At 21.0% G+C, this 14,124-nt stretch overlaps 1 long non-coding RNA gene across 1 annotated transcript; it reads right to left on the minus strand.

Annotated features, from left to right (window-relative positions):
- Positions 1 to 2,672: 2,672 nt before the first annotated feature.
- Positions 2,673 to 3,280, minus strand: LOC122499470. The gene is made up of 3 exons (XR_006301328.1): positions 3,214 to 3,280; positions 3,033 to 3,116; positions 2,673 to 2,859 (listed from the first exon to the last, which is right to left on the minus strand). It is a non-coding gene; the product is annotated as an uncharacterized LOC122499470 (long non-coding RNA).
- Between the last annotated feature and the right edge of the window lie 10,844 nt (positions 3,281 to 14,124).

Below are 14,124 nucleotides of genomic sequence, written 5' to 3' on the forward strand. Positions count from 1 at the left end.
AAAATTCTTGGAAACAATTCAAGAAATTTTAATAAAATTTTTTGAAATAATTGAATTATTTTCAAAAATTTTTTAAAATATTTTTTCCAAAAATAATAAAATTCTTCGAAATAATTCAATTGTTTCAATGAAATTTAAATTAAATTCTTTAAAAGAATTTTTAACAATTTTAACATAATTCTTCGTAGAAATTTAATTATTTTTACAAAATTTTAATCTAATTCTTGATAAGAATTCAATTATTTTTATAAAGAATAAAACTTATCGCAGGCTTTCAATTATTTTCAATATTTACTATTTTAAAAAGATTTCACAAAAGAATTCAATTGTTTAAAAAGAAAATTAAATAAAATTCTTCCCAAAAATTCAATTATTTTCCAAAATTTTGATCAAATTTTTTATAAGAATTAATTTATTTACAAATTTACGATGCATACAATTTAAAATTAAATTCGTTAAAAGAATTTGTTTATTTTCAACAGTTTTAAAAAAATTCCTCGTAGAAATTCAATTATTTTTGAAAATATCAATAAAATTCTTCAAAAGAATTCAATTGCTTTCAATGAAATTCAAATTAAATTCTTAAAAAGAATTTTTAAGAATTTTAAAATAATTCTTCGTAGAAATTTAATTATTTTTAAAAATTTTAAATCTAATTCTAAACAATAATTCAATTATTTTTATAATCAATCAAACTTATCGCAGAATTTTAATTATTTTCAATATTTACTATTTTAAAAAGATTTTTCAAAAGAATTTAATTGTTTAAAAAAAAATTAAATAAATTTCTTTACAAAAATTCAATTATTTTCCAAAATTTTGATCAAATTTTTTATAAGAATTAATTTATTTACAAATTTACAATACATATAATTTAAAATTAAATTCTTTAAAAGAATTTATTTATTTTCAACAATTTTAATAAAATTCCTCCCAGAAATTCAATTATTTTTGAAAATTTTAATAAAATTTTTCCAAAGAATTCAATTCTTTTCAATGAAATTTAAATTAAATTCTTTAAAATAATTTTTTTAACAATTTTAACATAATTCTTCGTAGAAATTTAATTATTTTTAAAAATTTCAAATCTAATTCTAAACAAAAGTTTAATTATTTTTATAAATAGTAAAATTTATCGCAGGATTTCAATTATATTTTCAATATTTACTATTTTAAGAAGATTCTACAAAAGAATTTAAATTTTTAAAAAACTTTTTGTAAAATGCTCCGAAAGATGACGATTATTTTGAAGGATTTTATTAAAATTTGTTTATAAGAATTTATATATTTTTAATACAATTGTAATTAAATTCCTTTTAGAAAAATAAAATTCATTCCTAGAATTCAATTATTTCCATAAATAATAAAATTCTACATAGAAATTCAATTATTTAAAAAAAATTTAAATAAAATACGTTGCAAGAATTCAATTATTTAAAAAAATTTTAATAAAATTCTAGGTAATAGGGGAACATAGTCTAGGTCGGCCACCTTTTTGACTTTTGTTTATAACTTTTTTTTAAAAATGAATTTGGACAATTGAAGTATATGGTTGGAAAGTCCTGTTTAATAGGAACATTTTTTCTGTACAAAGTAAATTGACAGGTTTAAAAATGAAAAAGTTATAAAGATTTAAAAAAAAAAAAATTTGTAGTCCAGGTTGGCCATTACAGTCAAGGTCGGCCATGTTTAAAATTCAAAGGGCATTAATCGTTAAAAAAAAAAATAACATGTTTGGAGTTACGGAAAATTGATTCTTTATTGTTTACAGCTTGTAACTTAATGAAATAATAAAATAATAAAAATAAACAATATAAAAAAGTAAATATAAATAAAAAAAAATTTTGCACTAAAATATTAATAAAATTAAATAAAAATATTAATAAGATGATCAATTATATTATGAGTTATACAGAATTGCAGTTTTTGCAAATGAAGTAGCTCGTCCTCAACTTTGCGCATTTTAAACACATAGTGGCCGACCTTGACAGTAAGTAACATTACCGAATTGTTGTAACCATAAAGAAATACGTTTCGGGATTCGATTTTTTACTTTGTTTTCCTTTCAACCATGAGTCCCACAAATTTTCTGCATACTTGCCTTGACGATTCAATTTGTTTTTTATCTTTTATTAATGGTTTTTCACATTATGCACAAAACTTTTTTTGAGCTTTTTTTGTACCGACGTCACAGAAAACACAATTTTCGATTTTCCGAAAATGTAATTGAACAAAAAGTTAGGTTTCACTAAGACAAGCTTCGACAAAAATGCGCGTAGGTGGCGCTAGTGAACTTGACAAAAAAACGCGAGTGGCCTACCTAGACAGTAGGCCAACCTTGACTACATTCCCCTAATGTAATCAGCTTTTTAAATAATTAAATTTTTCTTAACAATGCAAAAAGAAAGTGTTAAATAAGAGCTGATTTCAGCTCTAAAAAGTTTTTAAATATTTTTAAATTTAAGTGATTTAAAATTTTAATTGTTGTAAAACTTATAATTTCAATAAATAAAATTAAAATGTACTATTTTCATTTTTTTTTTATTAAAATGAAATATTTTTTTGTAGTGAAAAAAATTGTAAATTAAATATTTTATTTTATGAGAAATTATTTGTTGAACAAATGACTGAAGATAATGTTTCGATGTAAAAGTAAAATTGAAACATAAATATTTTCTTTTTATGGTCTTTATTATTAAAAGCAATGGGTTTACAGTAAAAAATTTGATTAGAAAAAATTAATGCAATTTAATTTACATCAAGTATTGTTATTTGGAATTAAATTTTGAATTATCCTCCTTTTTTGCATTTGCCACTGTTGCATCGAAGTCCAGTACAGCAAGGTTTAGTTCTGCTGCACTAAAAAATTAGAAATAAAATATTATTAATGAATTAATATTTTAGAAACAAATTACTAGAGATATTGTTGATAAATTAGTTTGAAAAATTGAAAGAGAAATTTAATTGTTTTTAATTTTACAAAGTAAATAAAAATCGTAATAGACTAACATTTAAAATAATTATTAACTTACCGATTCATTTTCTTTCGCACATTGACCATTGACGCTGAATACGAAAAATACAACGCACAATAGCAAAAGAGTGTAAAGTCTCACCTGAACAAAATAAATTTAATTTAATTTAAAATTCAATGAATTAAAAAACATTATTAAACATAAGAATTAATATAACGTTGAAATTATGTAATTTTACCATCTTTGATTGCTGCTGTGTTTTCTTATGTGAAACCAAATTTGCAACTTGACGCAGAACAACAATTTCTCACTCTTTATATACTGAGAAGAATTTTTTTGCCTACTGTTAAATTATGCCTGTATAATAAAGTTATTATTTGTTAAATAAAATTTTTCTTCTTCTAAAAATGGAAATGTTTATTTTCGTTAATTATTCTCTCACTTCTTGGGTATCTTCTTTTTGTTTTATTGTTATATAAATGTAAATGTTTACTTTGCTTTTAATATCTTCTGTTTTGATAAGAAATTAAAAAAATCCTTTAGATTATAAGAGAGAGCAAAATTAAATACTGATAATAATCAAGCAATAAATTTTTGCATTTTTTTACGTACAGAATGACACAAGTTGACAACTTCCTTGCAGAAGAGCGTTTATTAAATTAATTTATTAATTACTTAAATTTATTAAATTTATTAAATTAACGTTTATTAAATTATTTATTAATAATAAAAATTAATTGTAAATTAATAATATAAATTATTAATTTATTTAACATGACTATTACTATTAACCACTACGTTTATGTTGGTTAATTAATTTTCAAAAATATAAATATATGATTAATAGTTTTAATTTTTTTGAGAGAGTCGCAAACTGAACAAAAAAGACTCTTTTTATTAAATCAGGGGAAAATTGCGCGAAACGATAACAAAAACAACGAATCGTAAAAAGGGGAGATTTGATCTGCTCGAGTGATTCGACCACGCGCTTTAATCGACGGAATCATGGATATTAAAGTAGATCTACTTTTTCGTCGACACTATAAAAATTTATCTCCTTTTTCCAGCCTTGACAAATCTTCAAATTATCCGCTTTTAATGTATACTCTAAATTCGTCGAAATAAGTCGGAGAAAAAATTAATTCAATCAAAAATTTAATAAAGACCAATTAACAAAGGTGCAAGTGTAAAAACAAAAATACAAAAAATACTGAAAACAAATAGAATATGGTTCCAAAAAATTATAAACGGAAGTACATAAACAAAATTACAAATATACTGAAAAGAAATACAAAAAGATTTCAAAAAATTACAAAGGGAAGTACAAAAACAAAATTACGAAAAGTACTGAGAACAAATACAAAAAGATTAGAAAAAAATACAACCGTAAATTACAAGAAAGTACAAGAAGATTCCAAAAAAAAAAAAAAAAATGTTTCTAGAAATAAAAAAATATTAAGCCTCAACTTACTAGAACCTCTAACCAAATAACAGATTACGTAAAATTTACGATTGTTTCAAAAAAAAAAAGAAAGAAAAAAAAGATTGTGATCAAAGCGTAGATTCCTAATTTGCACCACTGAAAATCTTGTCACGGTAAAAGATGCAGCGTAAAATCGTTTGGTCCAAAGTAATAATCGTTTTGCTTGCTGCCTATATCTCGAGTCATTACATGAAGAAAAGTATAAAAGGTTGAATTGGTGCCGACCTAATACGATTTTCAGGGTGGTCTTCCGTTATACTTTCCCAACAACACTTCTGAGAGATCCATTTTAACGATGGCACGCAATAACCCCACTTTTCCCCTCCTGCACCATTTTTGACTTTCGATTGTCGCGATTAAGATCTCTTCTCTCGGAAGCCCGCTGCAACCTGCAAAAATTAAATCTCACTCGGATTATGACACCGATCTCTCCTGTCAGTGAAAAAATTAACGGTACTACTTTTACATTCGATTAATTAATATGCATAAGTATATGTATATTTAAACCACAAACCCGAAAAGAAGACACAAATTTTAAGCATTAAAAGTTTGTCCTAATTAAATTTTATTTTCATTCATTTATATCAATTCCATTTAGTTATTGAAAATCAAGCCATTTCTTTACTACTTTTGAATCTTCTAATTATTTTCTTTAGAAAAATCATTCTTTATTTTAGTATATTTATTTACTTCACAGGAAATTTTAATATTAGTCTCCTTAATTTAAATCCTGTACATTAACAGCTACTTTCATTTTGATTATAATCAAATTGAAAATGCAAGCGAAAATAAAAATCTGCTAAAAAGAAAATTGAAACTTAAAGAAAGAAATTCAAAATGGAAATAAAATTACATTTTTGAAAATAATTGAATTGTTTCAAAGAATTTAATTAAAATTTCTTAAATTGTTCTTAAGAATTTCATTAACTATAATTCTTCGAAACAATTCAACTATTTCTATATTTAAATACAAAAATTCTTTGCATGAGTTAAATTATTTTTAATCAAATTTCAATAAAATTACATGAAAGAATTTAATCATTTTCAAAAATTTTCATAAAATACAATTTCAACAAGAATTTAAAGTTCACTAAAAATAATTCAATTATTCTCAAAATATTTTTGAAAAATTCTATATAAAAATTAAATTACTTTCAATGGAATTTTTAAATATATTTGTCAAAAAAAATTGAAAGAATTAAATTATTTTCAAAAATTAATAAAATTCTTGTCATGAATTTCAATTATTTTGAATGTACTTAATTTTCATAAAATTCTTTAAAGAAATTCCATTATTTTCAAAACAACTTTAATTGAATTTCTCGAAAAAATTTCATTATTTTCAAATTTATATTTCTATAAAATTCTTCATAACAATTTAATTATTTCTTATAATTTTAATAAATTCTTTGAAACATTTAAATGTTTTTTATAGAAAGTAAAATTCTTCGCAATAATTCAATTATTTTTATAAATAGTAAAATCCTTTAAAGCAATTCAATTATGTTCAAACCAATTTTAATTGAATTTCTCGGATGAATTCAAATATTTTTAAATATTTCCATAAATTTCAATTATTTTCTAAAATTTTAATAAATTCTTCGAAACAATTCAACTATTTTTATAAATAGTAAATTTCTTCGCAAGAATTCAATTATTTTCAATTCACTTTTAAATTTAATAAAATTCTTCTTCATAAAATTCAATTGCTTTGAAAATTTTGTTAAATATTATGTTTCGTCAAATTGAAATTATGCAGATTTTTGTTCTTTACTTCTAATCAAAATTAGAAAATTGTTAAACAACTGTGATTAAGAAATAGAACATTTATTTATTTTGCATTATTTTTCTTTATTAATCACAATTTTTTTAACAAAATTATTATTTTGTTTTAGAAAAAGAAGAAAAATATTTGCACAATTCCTATTTTTACTCTTATTTTAGGAACAGGATTTTTCACAGGAATTAAGACATTCAAAAATTTCAAATTCCAACCTTTTTTTAAATTAAAAAACTTATAAAAGTATTGTTATAAAACATGAAATTATCGATTGCTCCGAAACGAAGACTCGGAGTGATCGATTTCTTCATGTTTTCTAATAATTAAAGATGACCGAGAGATAAAATTATTATTTTATATTATAAGAATATTGTTACCGGTAACTTCATCAAAATTATTTTCATCGTTTTAATACAATTGTTATTTTCTAGAATTTTAAATTATTTTTTATGAAAATAATAATAGAATTCCTTAAAAAAAATTTATTATTTATGAAAATAATTGAATTCCTGGGAAATTTTTATTATTTATGAAAATAATTAAATGTTTAAATACAATTTTATTAATTTTTTTTTTAAATAATTGAATTCGTTTTGGGAAATTTTATGAAAATCTTAGATATTGAAAATCATTGAAATTAGAAAATTTTTTGAAAATAATTGAAATTAGGACAAGAATTTTTTTGACGTCTATGAAAATAATGAAATTTTGGAGAAGAATTTTGTTATTTATATTTTATAAAAATAATTGGGATTTTTACGAGATTTGTTTTCAAATTTTGAACATAGTTGAATTTTATAAGAATTTTTTTTTTTTTTTTGAAAATAATTGAATTTCTGCAATTATTTGTAATTTCTCCAAAATTGAATTTTTTTTAGTGTTTTCAATAAAAATTTAAATTAGAAAATTTTTAAATTGTTTGCTAGTTGATAAATAATTTCTACTACCTTGTAAATTTATTCTGTAGAGAAGTTAGAAAAAGAAACCCGAAAATATTGTGATTAAAAATAAAAAAAACTGACGTTATTAGTGAAAAGAAGGAATTTTGTTTCCCTACATAATTTTACTAAAATTGACATGAAATTTCTATTTTATTAAATACACAAAAAATTCGGTATCATTTTATTTTTTGCATAGCTCAAAATGAGAAAATCTTAAACTGAATAAAAAGTGACTCCCATCTCTTCCACAAGGAAGTTGCCAAAAACTTCCAAAATTTTATTCCTTTATTATCAATATTTTTTATCATTCTCTTAATAATTATCTTAATTTCTTTTTTAATTTTTTATCAAAACAGAAGATATTAAAAGCAAAGTAAACATTTACAGTTTTATATATCAATAAAACAAAAAACACTGAATACCCAAAAAGTGAGAGAATTATTGACAAAAATAAACATTTCCATTTTAAGAAACAGATAAGTCTTATTTAACAAATAATAACATTTTTATGCAGACATAATTAAAAAAAATAAATAAATAATTCTTCCCAGTATATAAAGAGTGAGAAATTGTTGTTCTGCATCAAGTTGCAAATTTGGTTTCACAGAAGAAAACACAGCAGCAATCAAAGATGATAAAATTACATAATTTCAACATTATATTAATTCTTATGTTTTATAATGTTTTTTAATTCATTGAATTTTAAATTAAATAAAATTTATTTTGTTCAGGTGAGACTTTACACTCTTTTGCTTTTGTGCATTGTATTTTTCGTATTCAGCGTCAATGGTCAATGTGCGAAAGAAAATGAATCGGTAAGTTAATAATTATTTTAAATGTTAGTCTATCACGATTTTTTACCATGTAAAAATAAAAGGAATTAAATTTCTTTTTTAATTTTTCAAACTAATTTATCAAAACATAGACACTGCCTCTAGTAATTTGTTTCTAAAATATTAATTTATTAATAATATTTTATTTCTAATTTTTTAGTGCAGCAGAACTAAACCTTGCTGTACTGGACTACGATGCAACAGTGGCAAATGCAAAAAAGGAGGATAATTCAAAATTTTAATTCTAAACAACAATACTTTATGTAAATGAAAATTGCTTCAGTTTTTTCTATTCAAATTTTTTACTGTAAACTTATTGCTTCAAATAATAAATATTAAGAAAAGAAAATATTACTGTTTCAATTTTACTTTTGCACTTAAATATTAACTTCAGTCATTTGTTAAAAAAAATATAATTAAATAATTGAATTTTTGAGAAGAATTTAATTATTTAAAAAGCTAATTAAATTATTACCTGGAATTTTAACAAATTTTTGTTTAAATAATTGCAGTTCTGTCCTAAATTTTATTATTTATGAAAATAATTAAATTTTTGCATAGATTTTTACTAACATTTTCGAAAATAATTGAATTCTTGCAACGAATTTTATTATTTGTGAGAATAATTGATTTCTAGCAAAGATTTTTATTAAATTTTTTTTCAACGAATTTAATTACAATTGTATTAAAAATAAATAAATTCTAATAAACAAATTAAAATTAGTAAATAGTAGGTTTTAGTGGAAGAGCGCGAAGTCTATAATATAATATTCTTTCAAAGCCGCAGAAAAAATTAAACAAGAACTGGAAAATGAGAAAGAAAAATATACAACAGAGGAAAAATTAAATTATGCCTTATTAAATAATAGCTGGCTTAAAATTTGTCATTTATATTATCATCGTTTAATAACAAGAGACTGAAAATCATCTGGGACTCTATGGCAATGGCGCCAATTGCGATTAACAAAGTTGCGGTGCGCTCATCTTCTGGCACACATTTATGCAGATAAATATATTATATACACATATATATATATGAATACCAAGCAAACGTGAGAGATAACCGCAGAGAGTTTATATATCCACTCTCGTATATTTCTCAGCTTGTACATGAAATTTGCGATAATATAAAGCGCAAGACAAATCACGCGTTTAATTAAAATCTGCGCCTCGCTAATGGCAAAGCGTGCGCTTCGAGTCATTATTATCATTTTCGCATTCAACTGATTTCCTATCTAATGTCACTATAAAATAACATTAACAGCAAATGTATTTTACGACGATTTACATCGTATTAGTTCACAAACATTTATTCCCTCCCCTGAATGCTATTATTATGTTAATTAATTACGAGGATAATTAACAACGAAATTTTCTTTTTACTGTAAGATTTCTAATTTAACTGAATTAATTATCAATACAGGGTTGCCACAAAAATTTAATTTTTTATTTCTCCGACTTTTCCCTGATTTCGAGACAAAATTTTCACTTTTTCCCTGACCATGAAGAATATTCTGATTCAATCCAAAAATTATTAGATACTCAAAAAAATGTTTTATTGCATTTATTTACGAATTTCTTTAATTGGAAAATTATTCGAAAACATTAATAACTTCTTTTTTAAATAAATATTTAATCATTATTATTTTGCTATAGGAATTAAGATTTTCAAATTTAAACCTTTAGAAATTCAATAACTTATGGGAATATTTATTTTTTATTATAAAACATAAGAAAATAATTGAATTCTTGCAACAAATTTTATTAAAAATTTTTTTAAAAAATTGAATTCCAATACAAAAAATACAGAAAAATATTATTATTTATGAAAATAATTAATTTTTTGTGAAGAATTTTATTTAAATTTGTTAAAATAATTGAATTTCTCAGATTTTTTTAAAACTTTTTGAAAAAAATTAAATTATATCGAGAAATTCAATTAAAAAATTGAAAATAATTTAAATCTGACGAAGAATTAAAAAATTTTTTTTTAAATAATTGTATTCCTTGGAAGAACGTTACTTTTTACGAAAATAATTATATTATATGATCAATTTTATTATAATTTTTCAAATTTATATAAAGCATTTTATCAAAATTTTTTTAAATAATTGAATTCTGGATAAAAAATTTATTATTTATGAAAATAATTGATTTCTTGCGAAGAACTTTATCTTTTTTTTTGAATAATTGAATTCTTAAGAAGAATTGTATTAAAAATAATTGAATTGTACAGGGAAATTTTATTAAAATTGCAATTTTATTAACTAAACCTTGTAAAGAATTTTGTCAACATTTTTTTAAATAATAGAATTTTTCAAAATAATTTCTTTCGAGAAACTTCATAAAAAAATTAAAAATAATTGAATGGGTTCGAAGAAATTTATAAAAAAGTGGTAAGTAATTGAATTCCTTTGAAACTTATATTACAATTTTTTTTTAAATAATTGAATTCTTTTGGAAAATTATATTAAAGTAGTAGATATTAAAAATTATTGAAATGAGGAAAGTTTTTGAAAATAATTGGAATTTTGACAAGAATTTTATTAAATTTTGTTAAAATAATTGAATTTTTCAGAATTTTTAAAAACTTTTTGAAAATAATTAAAATCTATCGAGAAATTTCATTAAAAAATTGAAAATACTTGAAATCTGACGAAGAATCATAAAAAAATGTTTTTTAAATAATTGAATTTTTTTGAAAATCTTTATTTTTGAAAATAATTGAATTCTTGGGAAGAATTTTACAAACATTTTTGATAATAATTGAAGGAAATGAATTTATCATTCGGTGATTAAATATTAAATTTGAAGAAGTTAACAATTAATTTAATTAATTTAATTTTTGATAATAATTGTATTCCTAGGAAAAATGTTACATTTTACGAAAATATTTATATTCTATAATCAATTTTATTATAATTTTTCAAATTTATATAAAGAATTTTATCAAAACTTTTTTAAATAATTGAATTTTGGAGAAAAATTTTATTATTTATGAAAATAATTGATTTCTTGCGAAGGACTTTATTTTAATTTTTTTAAATAATTGAATTGTATAGGAAAATTTTATTAAAATTGCAATTTTATTAACTAAATCTTGTAAAGAATTTTGTTAACATTTTTTTAAATAACCGAATTTTTAAAAGAATTTTATTTTAAATTTCTCGAAATAATTGAATTTCTCAGAACTACTTTACTTTAATTCTCTGAATATTTTTGAATTCTTTCGAGAAACTTCATTAAGAAAATTAAAAATACTTGAATTGGTTCGAAGAAATTTATAAAAAATTGTTAAGTAATTGAATTCATGTGAAACTTTTATTAAAATTTTGTTTAAATAATTGAATTCTTTTGGAAAATTATATTAAAATAGTAGATATTAAAAATAATTGAAATTAGGAAAATTTTTGAAAATAATTGAAATTTTGAAAAGAATTTTATTAAATTTTTTGAAAATAATTGAATTTTGAAAAAGAATTTTATTATTTATTTCAAATTGAAACCTTTGAAATTCATCTATTTATGAAGATTGTAAACGCAACTCTTTTGAAACCCAATTAATTTTGAAATTTTTAAGTAAAATTATTCATTAAATAATTTATAAATAATAATTTTATGATAGTTCTTTAAGAATTAAATTATTTAATATTTAATTAAGTTATTGAAAAAGAAATTATTGTCATAGAAATAAAAAAATTGAAGGTTTTGTATATTTCTTGTTAATTTTTTTGAAATTCAATTAAATGCAAATAATTTTGCAAAAAGGTAGATTTTGAATGTTATTTACACTAAACAGTGAATTTTAAACATGAATAATTTTTTCAGGTCGTAAAATTACTTTTCTAAAAATTCCTTGACTTTGTCGTGATAAAAAAGAAAATAACAAAACTAGAAGAAGGAAAAGGAAGCAGAAGAGAAAAAAAGAAACAAATTAAAAAAAATATATTAAATTCTATAAAAAAAATTAACTAATTTTTCATTTACAGAATAACACCTGTAATGCTGCTCTGATTATTATTATATTCTCCCTCCCTCCCTCCTCGCCCTTTTTTTCTCAACTTTCTCCTTCACCCCAAACGAAGTGGTTGCGCTCGCTTAATGGGCTACATTAATTTTGTAATTAAATCGTCGCGGATAATAACAGAGCGCGCCAACTTCACCTGATTGGTTAGCAATTCCAAGTCATGACGAGATTATTAAGCTCCAATTACAGAGTCTTATTGGACCGATAGAAGCAACTGGATTTTCATCTTATATATACAATAATAAATGCTATTATAGCCCTTTCAAAAAAATTTCAGAGAAAGTTTTGATTTATTACACCCCTTTTCCCTCCCTCTCTCTCTCTCTCTTTTGCTCTCTTTTTTCCAATAAAAACATTCTCAACCTCTGTTTCAAAGAAACGAAAAATTCAAAAATCATTTTTCATACCGCTAATTAAATCAACCGCGATTTTTATTACCTCGTAATTAACTCATGGACTGAGAGTAATATTGCTATAAATTTAAGTATTTTTATTTAATACTCAGTTTTTTTCTTTCAAAACAATGTTGTCAGGATTTTTTTTTATCCTCGGTAATTAAAGTTAAATGCTCTGAAATTAATTGTAATTAGTAATTCGTTTTCCTTGTCGCACGGGGTGGAATGAATTTAAAGAAATTTAATTTTAAATTCACTTCAATTTAAAATTGAATTGATTTGAATTTGATTTTAATTTATTCAAAATTAAATGGAAGAAAATAATTTTTTTTACTAATTGTAATTCGAAAATATTAATTAAAAAATGTAGCTAAGAAATTTAATTTTGAATTGTATTCAATTAAAAATTAAAATTTTTTAAAGGAAGACTTCGACTACATTTTTAACTAAATCAAGAAAATGATTTAAATTTCAATAAAATTATTTTTATAGTAATTTCTTGAGAGCAAATCAATGGTCAGAAAATAAAATCGATCGGAATTTATTCCTGACCCCTTTTGGATTTATATTTTTCTTAAAAATTGATAGATTTTAAAATCTATTCGTAATTTTATAGAAAATATGTTTTTGTGTCTATAAAAAAATTACCGAATGAAAAAATTGATTTTTATAATTTTTTAATCATTTTTTGAAAAAAAAACATTAGCAGAGCCAAAATTTATTAATTAGGAAAACAATTGAATTCTCATGAAGAATTATGTTAAAATTTTTGATAATTCTAATTAAATTCTTTGTAAAAAAATTCTTTGAATTTTTCTTTAATAATGAAGTTTCTTCAAAAATTTAAAAATTATTGAATTTCATGAACAATTTCTTTTAAGTTTTTAAAATAATCGTGTTTGTTAATAATTGAAATTAAATATTATTGAATTTTATTAAAATTTGAGAGAATAATTGAATTTTTTTTTTAAATTTATAACGAATAAAGAGAAAAATTGAATTCTTTGAAATTTTCTTTGGAATTTTTTTTAAAAATAATTTAATTTTTGCAAAAATTTTACTATTTAAAAACATAATTGGTTTGTTTCGAAGAATTTATTAAAATTTTAGAAAATAATTTAGTTTTTGTAAAGAATTTTACTTTTTACAAATATAATTGAATTTTTTGATGAATTTATTAAAATTTTAGTAAATAATTGAATTTTTGCTAAGAATTTTACTTTTTACAAATATAATTGAATTTTTTTGAAGAATTTATTAAAATTTTAGAAAATAATTAAATTCATTTAAAAAATTGTATAACGAATTATGAAAAAAATTGAATTCTTTCCAAGGGTTTATTACAATTTTAGAAAATAATTTAATTTTTGCAAAGAATTTTACTATTTAGGTACAAATATAATTGAATTTTTTCGAAAAATTTATTAAAATTTTAGAAACTAATTGAAATTTTTGCAAAGAATTTTACTTTTTACAAATATAATTGAATTTTATCGAAAAATTTATTAAAATTTTTTAAATTAATGTACAAGAATAGTTAATTAGTAAAGTAGTTAATAATTAAATTTTTTTAAAGTTTGAATCTGAAATTATTCAAAAATTCATATTTAAAAATAAAAAATTTTGTAAGTTTCATAACAATATAATATATTCATAGTATTCTTGCGAAGAATTATATTTAATACTTTTA

This window comes from Leptopilina heterotoma, unplaced genomic scaffold, assembly GCF_015476425.1.
Source record: "Leptopilina heterotoma isolate Lh14 unplaced genomic scaffold, ASM1547642v1 Lhet_168, whole genome shotgun sequence".
Lineage (NCBI taxonomy): Eukaryota > Metazoa > Arthropoda > Insecta > Hymenoptera > Figitidae > Leptopilina > Leptopilina heterotoma.